Source organism: Coptis chinensis, chromosome 8, assembly GCF_015680905.1.
Source record: "Coptis chinensis isolate HL-2020 chromosome 8, ASM1568090v1, whole genome shotgun sequence".
Taxonomy (NCBI): Eukaryota; Viridiplantae; Streptophyta; class Magnoliopsida; order Ranunculales; family Ranunculaceae; genus Coptis; species Coptis chinensis.
This window is the reverse complement of record NC_141463.1, coordinates 31,647,498-31,664,390: the sequence shown is the minus strand read 5'-3', so window position 1 is coordinate 31,664,390 and position 16,893 is coordinate 31,647,498. Positions and strand designations below refer to the sequence as shown.

At 37.4% G+C, this 16,893-nt stretch overlaps 1 long non-coding RNA gene and 1 pseudogene across 5 annotated transcripts; both read left to right on the top strand.

Moving 5' to 3' along the window:
- The first annotated feature begins 4,957 nt into the window (after positions 1 to 4,957).
- LOC147481089 (bifunctional pinoresinol-lariciresinol reductase 1-like) lies at positions 4,958 to 6,523 on the top strand (annotated as a pseudogene). The gene is made up of 2 exons (XR_015204881.1): positions 4,958 to 5,574; positions 5,723 to 6,523. The product of XR_015204881.1 is annotated as a bifunctional pinoresinol-lariciresinol reductase 1-like (transcript).
- Positions 6,524 to 13,910: 7,387 nt separating this feature from the next.
- Positions 13,911 to 16,343, top strand: LOC147481088 (uncharacterized). 4 transcript variants are annotated; one of them, XR_015206206.1, is made up of 4 exons: positions 13,911 to 14,308; positions 15,549 to 15,640; positions 15,830 to 15,898; positions 16,077 to 16,343. It is a non-coding gene; the product is annotated as an uncharacterized LOC147481088 (long non-coding RNA). The 4 variants fall into 4 exon arrangements; XR_015206205.1 differs by having other exon boundaries at positions 13,917 to 14,308; positions 15,496 to 15,640; XR_015206204.1 differs by having other exon boundaries at positions 13,917 to 14,308; positions 15,447 to 15,640.
- The last annotated feature ends 550 nt before the right edge of the window (positions 16,344 to 16,893 follow it).

Here is a 16,893-nt window from a genome sequence, read left to right as displayed (position 1 = left end):
TCTTTATATCTATTACTTCTTCCTTTTAAAATGATAATATAATTATTTGTCTATGTATTTCAATGTTAAATGTAATTTTAGTGAGGTTTGAGTACAAGGAAGAACAAATTCGAACTCTCGATGTACTTGAGTTCATTAGATTGTGGATGTGCATTTTAAATTTTTGGACTTATACGGGATTATTACTAGATTGGTTGGACTTTGAGTTTGTAGATTATTGTACATTTTTGTAATATAAATGAGTTTTTAAAACTCGATGTAGTAAAAAAAGAAAATATATAGGCCCCCTAAAGCCCGACCTAAAGCCGACCACTAAAGCCCTTAAAGAGGGCTAGGGTCGTGGTCGAGGCTTGAGATTTAGACTTGTGACCGGCCCGACACGCCCTATGTCGACTTTAGGCGGGCAGACGACCCGCCCTAATATCTGAAGGGCTTTAAATATTTAGGGCCGGGCTAGCCCGACCCGGCCCATTGCCCACCCCTAGGTAATATACTTGGAACATGGTATTGATACAACTCTCTCTCATAGGGATATAGTAAGTGCGGCAGCTCTAACAACAATGTTGGATTCCATCCCACCTGTGAGACCAAACAAAGATAAACAGCCTCTGGTCAATCCACAATAAGGGGAAATTTCCATCAAATCTTGGTATTATGCTATGAATTCGATCTCATAAGACACCACATCCTCTTTAGATATAATGTATTTCCTTGTCGTGTTATTTGGGGATCCAAGGTTCCCTTAAAGGTCACTTTCTTTGTGTAGTGTGCATCCTTAGGTAAAATCCTAACTATTGATAAATGATAATCTTAGAAAGAGGTCAGGAAGCCTTAGTTAACCTTTGTCCTATGTGTTTAAAGGATGGTGAGTTTAAAGGATAGTGAGTATGTGAATCATATCCTTTTTCGTTGTCATTTTTTTTACTAGTTTGGCGCTTTCTCATTCAAGGGTTAGGTAGTTCATGGGTTAGTCCAGGTTTGGTGAAAGGTATGGTAGCCTCTTGGTATTCAGATTTTCAATCTCAAAAGGGGAAACGTATATGGAGTATGATATCTTTTGCAGTCTTGTGGGGCTTATGGATGGAAATTAGCAAAAAGATTTTTCAGGGTGAGGTGGCTTCTTTGGAGGTCGTGATCATGTCTATAAAAGGCCTTTTGTTCTTCTGGGCTAACGTTCATGAGGAAACTAATAATATTCTTTTTGAACATGCACTTTGTGTGTAGATAGGAAGACATTCTGACTTGAGACCATTATGTTTTGGTTTGATGTACTTTTGTTTTGTTAGTTTTTTCTTTAGATGTTTTTCTTTTCTTTTGTAATGATACCTCATCCTACTTTTCCATGTTTCCATATTATTATATCAATAAAATATTTATATTTATATTTATTTATTACTCGCACATTCATAACAAACTTCACCAAATTACATTTGTAATTTATTCAGTGATAAAAGATGATAAATTACATAGAAAATTTCATATTAATCTAAAAAAATTGCACCTACCTTCAAGCAAGGAAAAAACACGATGCTTTTAGTTTCTGTATAGAGAGTAAAAGAGAGATGAAATGATGAATGTAGTAAAAATAAAACAAAACAAGATCAATAAAAATGACCAAAAAGGTTGCAACTAGTGGTGTTCATCAAAAACCGAAAACCGAAAAACCGAACCGAACCGGATCGAACCGGCCAATTTTTTCGGTTCTTTGTAGACCCAGTTCGGTTCTCGATTCCTAAAAGTGAAAACCGACTGGGTCGGTGCGGTTCTCAGTTTCATGTCTCGGTTAACCGATGCCAACCGAACCGAACCGCGTTTAGTTCATACCCTAAGTTTCGTTTTATTTCAACCATTGGATTAGAACTTAGAAGTCTAATCTTGCGTACCGCCTAATCCTTCTCAAATCTCAATCACTTAAAAGGGGCTTCGACAGTGAAGCTCACCTTCTCCATCTCCACGTACTCTCCATCATTCCACTTGTGCCAACAAGAGAAAGAGAACCATTACAAGTAACTCTTCACTAATTATTCACTCTCTAAGTCTCTATTTCTCTTAAATCTTACCAATTTCTGTTTGATGGCCTAATATTTCGTCCCCCCTCTCTTACTTAGATTCATGGATTCTTCAATGAAACAAACAAATGCGGAAACACAAGCTGCTAATGTGACACTTCAACCTGATGCATCTAACGAGAATGAGGTAGCTGTTGCAAAGCGAAGAAAGAAGACAGATACGTCGGATGTATGGAGTCACTTCACCAAAGTTGAAGGTAGTGTTCCTTTAAGTTCTACCTGTAACTATTGTAAGACGTTGTTTAAGTGTGATTATGTTATTAATGGAACTTCCAGCATGAGGTCTCACATTGCTAGTGTTTGTAAGAAATACCCAAACCGTATACCAAAGGACTCGAAGCAATCGACATTGACTTTCAAACCCAAAGAAGAAGGTGGGCATGAGCTTGTGGCCATCACATTTAGTCAAGAGTCTTGTGTAGAAGCCATTGCCTAAATGATCATTGTTGATGAGCTTCCATTTAAGTTTGTGGAGTGTGAAGGGTTTTTAAACTTTTGTCGAGTTGTTTGTCCACGGCTCCATGTCCCAAGTCGCACAACAATTACTAGACATTGTGTAGCTTTGTACTTGGAGGAGAAAAAAAGAAGTTGAGGCGTGTCTTGAAAGGTCAAAAATTGGTGTTACGACCCGATACATGGACTTCTATTCAAAATATTAATTATATGTGTCTCACCTCTCATTATGTGGATAGTGAATGGAAGTTAAAGAAAAAAATCCTTTGCTTTTGTGTAGTTCCAAACCATAAAGGTGAGACCATTGGGAGGATGGTGGAGCAGTGCTTGCTAGAGTGGGGTATTGATAGTGTTTTGACTGTTACATGTGATAATGCAAGCTCGAACAACGTAGCCATTGATTGGTTGAAGAAAAAGACTAGTCATTGGAAAAATATAGTCTTAGAGCATGAATTTTTACAAGTTAGATGTTCTACTCACATTTTAAATCTTATTGTTCGTGATGGCTTGAAAAATTTGATGAATCAATTGTTAAGATAAGGAATGCAATAAGATATGTGAGATCATCTCCATCTAGATGGACCACTTGGAAGAAGTGTGTGAAAGATGAAAAAATTGTGTGTGAGAAGAATGTATGCTTAGATGTGGCAACAAGGTGGAACTCGACATATGAGATGTTGGATCGGGGAAAAGTTTGAAAAGCATTTGATAGGCTAGAGGATGAAGATGTTGGATATAGGAATTACTTTCGTACTAATAGAGATTGAGAATGAGGATGATCTTGAGGATGAAGAAAGCACGAGAACTCCAACCACTAAAAAGCGTAACATTGGGCCTCGGATGTTAGGGATTGGAAGAGAGCTAGAATGTTTGTTCAATTTCTTCAAGTTTATTTTGAAACAACAAACAAAATTTCTGGTTCTAACTATGTCACTTCTGATCTTTTGTTTAATGAGCTTATCATTGTGAGGACAAGTTTGAAAGATTTATGTGATTCGGCTGATTTATCCTTATATGATATGGGTTTGAGGATGGTTGCAAAATTTGATAAATATTGGAGCCCCGAAAAGATCAATCCCCTACTGTTGGTTTCAGTGGTTCTTGATCCTCGCTTCAAATTAGAATATGTGAGTTTCAGTATGACGGGGCTGTACGGAACAGCCACTGTTGACTCAATTGAAAAGAAGGTGAAGAACACACTAGTACGTTTGCATGGATGGTATGTTAGCAATGGAAAGGGCTCAAGCACAGCACCACAACATGAAAGTGAACCTATTGTGTCAAGTGATCCGGCGACGAAATGGATGATGCGTAACATGCAGGGAAGTTTAGGGAGTATGTCTGAGGTGGACAAGTATTTGACGTCAACTCTTGAAGAACAAAATATAGAGGAATTGTTTGATATCTTGGGTTGGTGGAAAGCTAATGCCTCCAAGTATCCCATCCTTTCTCTTGTGGCTCGTGATTTGATGGCCATTCCGGTGACTTCCGTTGCGTCGGAGTCGGCTTTTAGCACAGGAGGCCGTATAATTGACCCATTTCGTAGCTCTTTGCGACCTAACACAGTTGAAGCCCTCATTTGCACTCAAAATTGGTTGTGGACTAGTGCGAAGCCAATTGATCTTCAAGCAGCAATGAGAGAAATAGAGCAATATGACGCAATTGATTCAGGTAATATTATGTGAAAATAAATAGTTTTTTGCACTCCTAACTATTAGTTATACAACTGTTTTATTCTTATTTTGATCATCTCTGTAGAACTGTTCGAAGCGATGATTTCATCAGAGAGTAGGTCTGATTGAGGGCTTGAGTTGTCTCTTTTGGCTTTTGGTAAATAAAACTCTCGGAAGTTTTTTATAACTTGTTTGCATTTGTGTATAATTGGAATTTGCTTTGGTCACTGATTATGGTTATTTAACTGTTTGAAAGTGATTATTAGGTATAGATCGAACTAAGGATGCAGCAGATTTTGGATCACCTTTGAAGCTTGTTACTAACTTACTGGTGCAAAAATGTATAGATTTCCCAATATGGCAGTTTTTGGAGTCATTGTTGGGATGGTTGCTGATTTACTACAGGGAATATGTGAAGATACAATGAATACGAGAAGATATAACAGTTTGACAGTTTTTAGGACCATATTGGGGGATCATATGTAATACTTTAGACTTTCTTTTGCATGTTTCTTTTGCTCATCTACCACTTTTGGGTGACTGGGGGATCATATATAATAGTTTAATTAGACTTCTTTTGTATGTTTCTTTGACTCTGCTACATATTGCCTTGTATAGCACTATATCTCTTATAAGTGAATATTTGTGACTAGTCGCTTTCTTCCTTTCACCCATTTACTCACCTCTTCATCTACAAGTCAAACATCTCGAGTTGCAGGCATGTGAGTTGTACATATAGGTTAGATTTACTAAGTTGGTACACACCCCTGAAACAGCAGGAAGTGGGGGGGATTTGACGAACTTGGAGGAAAGGATGACTTCAGCACTTATGAGTTGGAAGAGAGGATAGCAAAATCGAAGATTATAATTTTTGAGGGGGAATCATCCCTGAACCCATCAAAGTCCAATTCAACATCTAGAAGTGTCCGTCAGAGCTCACGAGCTGACTCATTAGATTCACAGATTAACTGCGCATTTGTTATGTCAGGCACTCTTTTTCCTTGGGGATGGTAGGCAGAGTTTAGGTTTGATCTACATGTTCGGACACAACCATGGCAGTGAAGAGCAAGGTTCTCGTAATAGGGGGAACTTGATACATTGGTAAGAGATTTGTTAAGGCAAGTTTAGCCCATGGTCATATAACTTACGTACTTCACCGGCCAGAAATTGGTTTCAACATAGACAAAGTTCAAATGCTCATTGATTTTAAGCAACAAGGTGCCCATTTAATAGAAGGGTCATTTTCTGACTACCAAAGCCTTGTGCATGCTGTGAAACAAGTTGATGTTGTTCTGTGCACAATTTCTGGTACTGATAGTAATAACCTCCTCTTACAACTCAAACTTATCGACGCTATCAAAGAAGCTGGAAATATCAAGGTAAGATCGTCCTATGACTGTGCGCAAATTATTTCATTATTTTAAATTCATGCTCAACATTTTATAATTTGCACGATTTATGTGCAAGATTTTGTACAAAAAGTCATAGAATTCAACAAAAATATAATTTATGTACAAAATTTTACAGCGATTCTTACCATCAGAATTCGGTATGGATCCATCAAGAATGGGACATGCACTTGAACCCGGAAGAGATGCATTTGATAAGAAGATGTTAGTGAGAAAGGCCGTTGAGGATGATGGTATCCCTATCACTTATGTCTCTACTAACTGCTTTGCTGGCTACTTCGTCGGTAATCTGTCCCAACTAAAGGGTTCATTTATTCCTCCAAGGGATAAAGTGTGCCTATATGGAGATGGCAGTGTGAAAGGTACTACAAATTGCAAATAACAACTCAGTATGTTCCCATTTCATCCTCGAGTGGCATAATAGTGCCTCTGCAACTGTGGGGTTGGCTGTTTTCTATGGGTTTATGTTGATACACTGGTTGACTTTAGCGTCACCATTATGGTATTTAACTATTTATTTGTATTAGTAAAGAGCTTTGTCCCAATTCTCTTAGTTCAATCCAAATTCTTGCACCCATTTCCCTGGTCCTTTTCAGGGAAAGCAATTCTTGATTTCCTGGTAATAGAGATGTCATTGGCTCATTGCATTGTATTTGTTGCAAGGCCACAGCAAGATCCATGTATTACATCGTGCTAAAAGTGTTCATGGAGTAAAGAAGAACATCCCAAAAGTCTTGAGCTGGTAAATACATAGTCCCACATCGCCCAGAGTACAAACAATAATAACATTACAGGTTTATAAATACATGGGCTTGGTTAGTTAACCAACTATTGGGCTTGGGTTTGGTGCAAATCAGGCCTTAAGATAGTAAATAAGCATTTTTGGAAAAGGGGCTAAGCATCGGTTTATAAACCGAACCGAACCAAATTTACTGTTCGGTCCGCACCTGGTTTTTGTGATTTATCGGTTTGTTGACGGTTCTAGTTTTTAGGAACCGAATAGTAACGGTTCGACTCAAAATTTTACCTAAAACCGGACCGAATCGAACCGTGGACACTCCTAGTTGCAACAACAAGATACGAAACAGTAAAGCAAGAAAGAGAGAGACTAATGGAACCCATGCCTTTTTAAATTTGTTCTATGCAATTTTTCCATGGCTCACAAATTTTGGCGGTGAAAAACAATTATCCAGCAACCCCCGCCAATCAAAATCAACTAATAAATTTCATTAGAACTTTTTCTAAGACTATGAAACAACCTTCAGCAGTTTTTAGCCAACAATTTGCGTTCTTTTTACTACTGAATAGTGTATTTTAGATTTCACTTTTATCAAAATATAAAAACACCTCCCTCATGTAACAACTTCTTTTCATAATTTAATAGCGCCCCCTCGCCAGTCTCCTAACGTGATATATACTACCTCCTGAATTAGAAAACCCCCGAGTATACCAGACTACCATCTACTACATCCAAAAAATTTAATATTTCATTCCTCAATTCTTTCAAAATTGAAAAGGCTATGAAGATATAGGATTGCTTAATATCTCTAAAAGAAACTACAGGTTCCATCTAACAAAAAGATGCAATGGATAAATAAAGTCTAAACCTGCATAACATGGAGAGAGCCAAAGACACTGAAAAGTGAGAACTATGTCCCATGAGAGGGATTTCCACACAACCTGAAAACATACACTGAGCTATAGAACTAACAAGATTACACAACCAAAGTTATAGTTGTTCCATATAAGATGGAGAACACCAAACAGACTGAAATGCAACAGGTGATGTAGATCAGCACACTGAGAAGACCTTGAAGTAACATTTAATTTGATATGATATTGTACCAACATGAATGGAAAAGAAAGCATAGTTTATGTTGGAATCTCTACCATAGTGTGTGTGTGCAAAGTGTAGGAGAAGAACATAGAGTGTTCTCTACACTTTTGTGCATAGAAGATAGCCCCACATTGGTTATCCACCACTAGCAAGTTAAGTATATGAGGACTTCCTCTACCATAAGGGTGTGCCCTTAGGGTGCAAAGTCTTTTGTATTAGGAGGGAGGACTCACCCAAAGCCACACACACGCGCCCGCACCGCGTCGTGTCGGGTCGGCTTGGCTAAACTTGCTACTTATCTATTTTGGAAACCGACTTTGCCTCTTCTATTCCTAGTAGGTTTCTCTTCCTTATCTGTTTTGGAAACCGACTAGCTGTGACCGACCTTGCCTCTATACTGTACCGCCAGAGAGAGTTATACTACTGTTCGAGTACAAATTAGTATGCTAAACCATTGTATCCTGTGAGAAAGACGCCACTGCTGCCTTTCTGCACCACTGGAAGGGGCAAAATCTTTCTTTAAGGATAGCCTAATCTGCGCCTTGATTGTTCCCTGTTACTGTTGTCCTTGTCTATTTATTGTTTTCTTTATTCGACTCTAACAATCTTAAAGAAAGAATCGAGATATCTACACCAACAGACATGCCGAACAAATAAACCAATTCAGGAGTCATGGAGGTTACTTCGAATATGAGGGATGTTGTACTTCTACTGAATGCTCGCAACTTACCCAATGTGTCAAAGATTGAATCCTTCAGCGGTTCACACTTCAAGCGATGGAGGAAAAGGGTGTTCTCAACTCTAGATGTACTCAACTATGCAAAGTATCTCACTGATACAATACCCATGGAGGGTTCTAATGATTTCGAAAGAAATCAAGCTGCTTGGCTCAATGTGAATAAGCTAGGTATGCCGTCATGCTATTTTGAGTACCTTATATAATGAAATTTTTTATATTTATTGTTCAAACAAGAATGCACATGATATATGAGAGAGTTTGAACAAAAAATACATAATAGAGGATGCTGGTACTCAAAAATATGATGTAGGGACTTTTCTAAAGTTCCAAATGAGAGAGGATAGAGATGTAACATCTCAAATCCATGATTTTCATGTGCTAGTTAATGATTTGAAAACCGAGGGTATTGATTTAATTCAAACCTTTATCTTGGATGTTTAATTGAGAAACTCCCCGAGTCTTGGAAACACTATAAGAATTGTATGAAGTATAAACGCAAACAGATGACTCTTGAGGATGTGATCATTCACATTCAAATAGAGAAAAAGAGCAAGACTTGGGATGAGGTGTTGTCTAAGGAATTCCATTCCAAAGCCAATATCGTTGAAGGTAATCCCAGCAAATCCAACAAAACCTCTAAAAAGTATAAGTACAACAAAAATAAGAATTTCAAGGTCAAAGACACTTCTTTTAAAAAGAGTGGTACTAGCAATGAAAATTGTTATGTTTGTGGTAAACCGGGACATAGGGCTTTTCAGTGCATGCACAAGAAGAACACTGATGATCCTCCCAATGCTAATTTAGTTGAGGGAGATGATATAATTGCTGTTGTAGTATAACAAGTGTTCATGGCCACTAGGAAGAAGAACTGGGTACTAGATTCTGGTCCCACCCGCCACGTCTGTGGTGATGTTGAAGCCTTCTCAAACTACATACTAGTGAAAGATGAAAATGTGTATATGGGTGACTCAAGGTCTGTTCCTATTGAGGGAACATGCAAGATTCTTCTGAATTTAACTTCAGGGAAAACCCTTTCACTTAGTAATATTCTCCATGTTCCTGAGATTCGTCAGAATTTGATTTCTGAGTCATTACTGGGAAAAGCTGGCATCAAGGTGACTTTTGAAAGTGACAAGTTCGTTCTGAGTAAGAATGAGAGTTTTGTTGGGAAAGGTTATTGTAATAACAATGATCTTTTCATGTTAAATGTACTTGACAACATTATTATTAATGAGAATGAATGCATACTTCGCTACTTGCTTTGACTCTTTTAATATATGACATGGTAAACTAGGACATGTGAATGTTCAATTATATGAAAAAAAGATGAAAGTATGTGGTTTATTGTCGATATTTCTAATATTTCTAATGATAAATGTGAGATATGTCCGAGACTAAAGCCACAAAGAAAGAAACCTTAATCAAGCTGTTTCTAGAGATAAAAGCTGAATTACTAACCCTTATTCATACGGATTTGGGTGAATTCAGAAGTACCATGTCTTGGGGAGAGTTTTATTATATTACATTCATAAATGACTTCTCTAGGTGCACCATGGTATATTTATTTAGAAACAAGCATGAGGCAGGTGAGATGTTTCTCAAGTACAAAGCTTAAGTTGAAAACCAGTTTAACTGTAAGATTAAAAGACTTCAGTCTGACAGGGGTGGAGAATATGAGTATAACCCTTTCCAGGACTTTTGTGACAAGAATGACATTATTCATGAAACTACTCCACCATACTCTCCTGAGTCTAATGGAGTAGCAGAACGGAAAAACAGAACACTAAAAGAGATGATGAATGCTATGCTTGTAAGTTCTAGAGCTTCCCTGAACTTATGGGGGGAAGCAATCCTATCTACTTGCCATATACAGAATAGGATACCCAACAAGAAAATAGGGAATAAGACACCCTATGAATTATGGAAAAGTCATGTACCTAACTTGAAATACTTTAAAATGTGGGGGTGTCTTGCAAAGGTTCTAGTGAACAAACTTAAAAAGAGAAAATTGGGACCTAGAACTGTTGATTGTATGTTCATTGGTTATGCTCATAATAATGCTGCATATAGATTTTTAGTAGTAAAATCTGATAATAATCTTGTCGATGCTAACACTATTATAGAGAGTAAAATACTGATTTCTTTGAGAATATGTTTCCTTTGAAAATTGGCATTGAGAGGTTGGTTGCTCCTAGTGAACAACAATCAACAGATCTTGAAATTTCTGAACAAGAAATTCGGAAGAGTAAAAGAGATAGAAAATCCACCAATTTTGGTGATGACTTTTACACGTTTCTCGTTGATGATGATCCTGTGACGTATAATGAGGCAATCAGTTCTAGAGATGCACTTTTCTGGAAAGATGCTATAAACTCAGAACTAGATTCGATTATATCTAATCGAACATAGGAGATAGTTGATCTACCTCCTGGGACAAAACCTATATGTTACAAGTGGATCTTCAAAAAGAAACTGAAACTAGATGGTTCTATTGATAAATATAAGGCTAGACTAATAGTCAAGGGGTTCTCCCATAAAAAAGGCATTGACTATTTTGATACTTATGCTCCTGTAACTAGGATTTCTTCTATAAGAGTTCTAATGGCTCTAGCTGCTATTCATAATTTATTTATTCATCAAATGGATGTAAAAACTATATTTTTGAATGGTGATCTTGATGAAGAAATATATGTGATGCAGCCTGAGGGTACTATAGTACCAGGGAATGAACATAAGGTATGCAAATTAGTTAAGTCTTTATATGGGTTGAAACAAGCGCCAAAACAATGGCATGAAAAGTTTGACAGTGTCATGATGTCCAATAGATATTAAATTAATGATGCTGATAAATGTATTTACTTTAAATCTTTTGATGTGAATACATATGTGATTATCTGTCTATATGTGGATGACATGTTAATTATGAATCCTAGTCTTGATGTTGTGAGAAACACCAAGATGTTCTTATCCTCCCAATTTGAAATGAAGGATTTGGGAAAAGCTGATGTGATTCTTGGAATCAAAATTATCAGAAACTGTAATGGCTATACGCTTTCACAAGAGCATTATGTTGAGGAGTTTTTGAAAAAGTTTAACTATTATGATAGTAAGCCTGTGTCGACACCTTATGAGGCAAATAGTGAACTTAAGAAAAATAATCAACATAGTGTCCTCCAGTCTAAATATGCCCAAATTATTGGTAGTCTCATGTACTTGATGAATTGTACTAGACCTTACATTGCTTATGCAGTTAGCAGGTTAAGCAGATACACTCATTGTCATAGCAAGGAACATTGGAGTGCGTTAGAGAGACTAGCCAAATACTTGAGAGGAACATTGAATTACGACATACGTTTTAGACAAACTCCACCTGTGATAGAGGGTTATTGTGATGCAAACTGGATATATGATTCTCATGATATCAAGTCCACTAGTGGTTATATATTCACCCTTGGTGGATGTGCAGTCGCTTGGAAATCTTCTAAGCATACCTTGGTAGCTCGTTCAACCATGGAGTCCGAGCTTATTGCTTTAGATAAAGCAAGTGCTGAGGCTGAGTGACTTACAAACCTCTTGGCAGATCTTCCTATTGGTACAAAACTACCTCTAGCTGTACATATGCATTGTGACTGTTAGGCCGTAATAGCAAAGGCAAAGAGTAAATTATACAATGGGAAAAGCAGACATATACGTCTGAGACTACAGTATATAAAGCAGTTGCTAGAATATGGAGTTGTGGGTCTAGATTATGTGAGGTTAGAGTTAAATTTGGCCGATCCTCTGACCAAACCGCTTAGCATGAGGCAAGTGGTTGAAACGTCGAGGGGGATGAGACTTTTGCCTAAGATAGAGTGCGACACTGACGGCAACCCTACCTATGTGATTGGAGATCCCATGAAGTAGGGTCAAAGGGAAAAACAAGTCACCTAGTCGCTCTGGTATGCTATCGTCTTTTTTGAGACGTGCCACCCTATGACGAGATAGTATTTTTGTATACTTTGTATAACTTGAATTGCAATGAGTAAGGATGAGTTATTTTACTCTTATTGGAATCCATAGTCCATTTCATAATGAGATATTGTATTTTAACTGCAATGTACACTTGATGGATATCCACCTATATGAATGTAGAACTGGGTCGGTTCTTATGAATATTTAGGCTTGTATCCTAGAGCATTCATGAAACACAGGTAGCGCAGGGCCAAAAAGTGCAACACCACAAAACTGGCATATAATGAAAGAGTAGTGTGGGTGCATGTGATCTATTTTACTACAAGGGAACATTGGTTCAAAGATTTTTCAATCCACCACTTTCACGTGATATAAGACATGTTACTCTATGACTGGTTTAAGCCCGTAAAACACCAGTATCTTAGGCATTACTTTTTCAATTCTCTCTGGCATTTCGTTAACCCATTTCTTTTGTAATATCCTATTTCAAAATAGTAGGAGATTATTAGTATTTTGAAATAGCGAGGGATTGTTGGAATCTCTATTGTATTTCAATATACTAGTGTGTGTGTGCAAAGTGTAGGAAAAGAACATAGAATGTTCTCTATACTTTTGTGCATAGAAGATAGTCCCACATTGGTTATCCACCACTAGCAAGTTAAGTATATGAGGACTTCCTCTACCATAAGGGCGTGCCCTTAGGGTACAAAGGCTTTTGTGTTAGGAGGGAGGACTCACCCAAAGCCACACGTCGCTACCGCGACCGCGACCGAAGTCGTGTTGGGCTTGGGCTTCTTCGTGTGTGTAAGCTAAGTGGGTAGTGGCGGCCAATTGCCTAAACTTGTTTTGCTCAGCAAGTTTCGGACTTCTATTCCTAGTAGGTTTCTCTTCCTTATCTGTTTTGGAAACCGACTAACTGTGACCGACCTTGCCTCTATATAAGGGTCCTATTACTGCCGGACCCCAATTTGTGTTGGGCGGACTCCCACAAAAAAAACAATTATTACAAGTATGTCATTGGTTTCAAAAAATCTAAAAAAAATACAATTATTACAAGTATGCCATTGGTCCCCAAAAAATTGAATTCGAAACTCCAAACTTAAACGACACGCTGGAGTCGTTTGGATTAAGAATCCTTAAAACGACTTGGCACACCGATTTGGGACTTAGTCCAAACGACCCGGCCACACCGGTCAAGAGCCCAAAAACGTAACTTTGAATTTTTTCATAGTTCAAATCTCAAACGACATTATCGTCGTTTTGAACTCAAGTCCAAGCGGTGTGACCATATCGCCAAGACTTAATCCAAATGGTGTGGCCATATCGTTGGGGATTTTTCTAAGTCCAAGCGGTAGACTATTTTTTATAAGTCCAAATCCCAAAATGACATGACCACATCGTTTTGGACTCGGTCCCGGTGTGGCCACGCCGTTTGGGATTTGAACTTTCAAAAAAAATTTAAAATTGTTTTTTGGGCTCTTGACCGGCAATGGGCCGGGTCGTTTTGGACTAAGTCCCAAACGGCCAAGTACAATCGTTTGGGACTTAGTCCAAACGAACCAAGCCGAGGTTGTTTAAGTTTGGGATTTCGAACTCAATTTTTGGGAATCAATGACATACTTGTAATAATTGTTTTTTTTTTTTTTTTTTGATTTTTTAAACCAATAACACACTTCTTGTAATAATCGCTTTTTTTTTTGAAGTCCGCGCCCAACACAAATCGGGTCCGCAAGAATAACAAATACCCTATATAATCAGGACTGTGCGTCCATAGAGAGCACTACCACATCCAGAGAAACAAAACTCATGAAACCCTAGCCTCTTCTTCTTCTCTTCTTACTGTACCGCCAGAGAGAGTTATACTGCCGTTCTAGATAGCAACCTGTTCGAGTGCAATTCAGTCTGCTAAACCATTGTATCCTGTGAGGAAGACGCTACCTACTGCTGTCTTTCTACACCGCTGGAAGAGACGAAATCTTTCCTTAAAGACAGTCTAATCCGCTTGGTTCATTGAGAAATATGTGTCAAGCTCATTTATTTGGGGGATCTGGAAGAGGACCTGCAGCAGGGCCCTGGGAATTGGAGGAGTGCAAAATGGCAACACCTGTGACCCTAGCACTGGCAACCATGTACAAGTAGCAGTGCTATTTCAACCTACTAGACGGCAGAGATTAGAGGTAACTTCTTCATTATATTTTTCATGTTTTCATTGTTGGAATGATTTAGTTGAATTGTAATGGCGGTCTTTAATTCGTAATGATGCCATTTCTTTGGTTTTTTCTGTTTGAGCCAACGCAACACAACGCAACACAATGAAACAGGTGAATTCGTGTTTCTAGACCACTGTCACCAGTACTCTATCCGTTTTTTTTTTAACTGGAGATGAAGAGGTGTTTTATATCTGTTTAAAACTCCAGATTTCGTATAAAACCCGTCTTTAACGTTTTAAATCCGTTAATTATAATATATTTCAAAATATCCGGTTTTAAACTTTTATATTTTTATTTTAAAATTTTAGTTATTTTGTTTTCTAAAAGTTCTATATTTCTATTCTCTATTTTCTTACAAAATTGCAAACTCTAAAATTATTTCTATTGGTATTAATCAAATTGTGTTGAGGCAAGAAATTTTGAGATATCATTTGTAGAATTTGTAGAATGGTTTTTAAAACTCTTAGTTTTAAGGTTTGTTACATTTTTATTTAGCGTTTCTTTTAATCACAGACAAACAAAATTTCTATGTCTATTTGTTGTCTTTTTCTCCGTTTCTATTGTTTTTTTTTTTTTTTTTATGTTTTAAATTTATTTTCTGTTTTATACCCATTTATTTTCCCAACGTTGTTTTACACAATTTTTTTTTTCGTTTTTTTGCTGAACTACTCCTTTAAATTTGAAATAATTTTTTTTTTTCAAATTTCCCGTTTTAAACCCATCTCTTACTTGGTGACAATGTTTTAGACTAGACGGACAAGTGCGTCCTGGCAAAATAAGACAAAGGGTGTGGTCGAGGTGGCATGCATGCAACTTAAAAGTGGATTGCTGTTAGCCATGTCTCATTCCACATATTAACGTTTGTATTTCGAGAGTACTGAGTTTTGGAAGGATACAAGAGTTAATCAAAGAAATTTCAAATGGCGAAACGTAACTCTGGTATATGTCTCTGAATAACGGAATAACCTAGTCAAAGTCTTAAATAAATTAAGACAACCACTGAATTGATCAAGTTAATAAACAATCCCGGGTCAGAAGGCCAAAATTTCTTATATCCTGCCATCAAAACAAGTGTCATGATTTTATGGTTTCATTAGCATAGCAGGTGTCAATCAAAGAATTCATAAAAAAACCTATAAAAGCCCCATTTGCAGTGATCAGCTTAGCATCTCAGACTGTTGTGTGTAATTGTGTATTTGATTTGAAGAGTTAAAAAGAAGAAAAAGAAGATAAACAGCAAGCATGGACAAGTCTCAGAACGCTAGCTATAATGTTGGCCAGGCCCAAGGGCAGGCAGAGGTGAGCAGTGAGTTTATTAAAGCTTCTATATATGTTTTCATTCATGTCGTTGAAGTCCGTGGTTTTGCACAATAGTGTACATTACAAGAAGTCCATGGTTCCACCTACGGTATTGGTGTATGAGCTTGTGTATCATGAATCATGATGATGGCAAATTGGTGGTGATGTTGATGAATTTTACTTTTGCAGTGCACGAAAGACCAACTTATTGACAAGGCATCCAACACTACCCAGTCAGTTAAGGACTCGGCGAACCAGGTTAGTTAAAAATTCAGCTGAGCAAGTGCGTTGCACATGTTATTCACTTATTCCTTACTGAAATATCGTCACCTGGCACTTCACGTCAAGGGCATATATTTTTGCACATAATTTTTTCAAAATGCTACTGCTTACCTCGAGTTGTTGGTGATAGTATGTTGTTTCTCAAACTGTATAGGCTGGTCAGACAGTGATGGACAAGGCACACGGAACTGCTGATGCTGTGAAGAATGCAACTGGAATGAAATAACTGAAAGACAACAATTCAATAATGCAGTTTTGACTAGGTCTCTATGGCGTTTTTACGTTCATTTTGTGTTTCATGTCTGTTTAGGTGCTCTTGAATAGCTGATAAGAGACTATACCGCACAATTCATCTTGTTAAGAGTGTTTTAAATAAATAGATTTTGTTCCAACTTATAATTATAGCACGCATTCCTGCTCAGACCTCAGTCCTCGCAAGTCTTATTTCTTGCTCCTCTTTCTATTTTTTGTATCTTTCAAAACCAATACATCTGTGCATTGCAAGGCAATCAATCTCAAGTTCTCAACAGCTAAGTTTCAAAATGACTAGCTTAATAATGGCAAAGGTCCCAAGTTAAATTTCTTTCTTTAATAGAAACACGAAGATACAACTGCAAAATCCAGATGGGGACATCTCTCTTGACATAACTTCTTTCCCATTATCGAGTTCAGGCTCATTCTTTAATAGAAACAGAGCTTTTTGGTGCAGAACAAATCTTAAAATTTTCACAATTACTGACTCGCATTTATCTGAAAATGGACATTGAAGAACGTGAACGGTTTAGAGACCAGTCCAAATATCTAGTCAATAAACAGATGAAGTAAACTTAGACCATCAAAGCAGCATATATCCACTGAATTTTTCTGAAAAAAGAGAGTACAAGAATGGTGTACTCACAGATTGAAAAGAATTTAGTTAGGTGATGACAAGCTTGTATAAACGACTCTAAGATATACTTGCAATGGTAGTC